The sequence below is a fragment of the Parus major genome, chromosome 1 (assembly GCF_001522545.3).
Source record: "Parus major isolate Abel chromosome 1, Parus_major1.1, whole genome shotgun sequence".
Taxonomy (NCBI): domain Eukaryota; kingdom Metazoa; phylum Chordata; class Aves; order Passeriformes; family Paridae; genus Parus; species Parus major.
In genome coordinates this window covers 16,321,964-16,324,217 of record NC_031768.1, presented here as the reverse complement: position 1 = coordinate 16,324,217, position 2,254 = coordinate 16,321,964, and positions in this window count along the sequence as shown.

The window sequence follows — 2,254 nt, the reverse complement described above, 5'->3', positions numbered from 1 at the left end:
AAGGCGAGGCGGGGCCGGGGAAAGGCGAGGAGGGGCCGGGGAAAGGCGGAGGCGGCTGCGCTGCGCTGTGGCCGCGAGGTGGGGCTGGAGGTAAAGCAGCACCACCGAGGACACCTCTATTAATTACGTTTTACCTAATGAGCCCTAAATCACACAAAAAACAACCCCCCCCCCTTCACAACTAGAAATGATAGAATCATTAAATTGTAGACTGGTTTGGGTAGGAAGGGACCTTAAAGATCAGCTCATTCCAACTGAATTCCAGCCCTGTTGGGCAGGGATAGCACAGGTAAGTAAATCTGCAAGTAAAAATGGCAACAGTGGCCACAGCTCAATAGTTACTGTATTTTCAGAAACGGTGCTGAATATTGCTTAATTTCCTAGAAGAAATGTGTGTTTGAATTATTTTTCAGTTGCAGTTGTGGCATGGAAGGCACTGAACTGTCAGACACACAGTATCAGTCAGTGTTACCAGAGTTTTAAATTCTATCCTTCCCTAATGGGGTCAGTGGTGGTGTCTCATTCCCTGGCAAGTGACATGGCTTTCTTTGAGCAGCCACGTACAAATCAAATGTATGGCTCTACCACCATCCAAATCAAACACCATGCCTGCCCAGCCTTGCTGATCTCTTCTTTCAGCTATCAGTAGACAAAAGATTGTTTAAGGCCAGCTGGATGGAGCTCTGAGCAACGTGGTCTAGAGAAGGTGTCCCTGCCCTGGTCAGGGGCTCAGGATCACTACATGATCTTTAAGGTCCCTTCCAATTCAAGCCCTTCTATGATTTAATTTAACTGCTTTCAATTCAGCTTAAATGAATAGTGCTTGCCTTAAGCTGGGTAGATCTTTCTGGCAGCTAATAACACTTTCCAGACCAATAATGGAAATAGAGGAAGTTAAGAATCAGGTTAGATTCTCCCAAATGCCCTTAAAGATTCAAAGGAATTTTTGTCTCTAAATACCATGTGTTTTCTTGCCATGTTGTAACTTCTAGTCTTAAGATGAATCCTTGCTTCAGTGTTAAATTCACAGAGATGAATTATGTATCACCTTATCAGCCTTATAAATAAAGCTCATTTGCCTGGAGTCCCAGAAGAGAAGGAAATCAGCTCTAAAGTGGAGCTGACTTTTAGTGAGTCCACTTTCAGTGGACCTCACTGTGCGCAGCTATGGATAGTGGCAGGAGAGAGAGGGAAACAGACAAATAATAGATGGCATTTAATTTTAATTTCCCCTCTGTGAGGACAGTCTTCATGGACTGAGCCTTCTAGGGTCTGGACACCAGTTTTCCAAACAAGGAATCCAGTTCTGGAAAATGTTTATGTCTAGGAAAGGCAGAAGGCTCCAAGGCTGGTAACGGCAGCCAAAGGTTGTAGCATGGGAATCAGGGAATAAGATCGAGGAAGGCAGCCAGCTCCTCCAACTGGAAGCTTTCCCTAATAAACCATTGCTTTTCTGACCAGAGTGTTAAAAAGCAGAAATCTTTTGGTGAAGTTAAATCAGTACATATTTATCTTCTCCTTAACCTGCAGAGATTAGAATTATACCTATGCATGGCTTACTTATTTAAAATGTGAATCCTGTTAAATTGCATGGAAGCTGTACAGTAGTCAGCACCATATGAGTGCATGAGTTAACACAGACACAGGGCCTTGTCCTGCCAGATGTGGCACCAGCTTCCCTTTGGCACTGCTTACTCGATGCTTTGGGGTTTGCTGCCAAGTATGTGTCTACTCCTATGAGGTGCTGAGGCCTTCCTAAAACATTTTCAGAGTGAGGACTGAACCTTTCAGAGCCTGTGTGTTGTTACAGAGCGTTGATCACTTAAACTTCAGATAATGGATAAAGGAAATCTCTGTCAGGCTTCCTGGTTTTTAGTGACCTCTGTTAGTTCTCTCAGAAGCATTATTACGTGGCCCCTTGAAAGATGAAGCACATATAAGCATTTGTCTGTGATGCTCTTTGTGATTTTGCTGTAAACAGCAGTATTTGTAGCCACAGCTTACCTGGAATATGATAGGGAAAATGTGAATTAGTTTTGAAAAATAATGGACAAAATTGCTCTTCAGTGATATCATGTAGAGCTTGGCTGCACTATAAGTGAAGAATTGCTCCCCAACCCTCCACAAATTTTTGCCAAATCCTCTGTTTAGGATCTGGAAATAAAGTTAGATTGTAATAGGTTCCAGAACTAGTACTAGCTTTGGTGAACAAAACTTGTTACATATAGATATCAAAATAGTTGGTAAGTGGCCA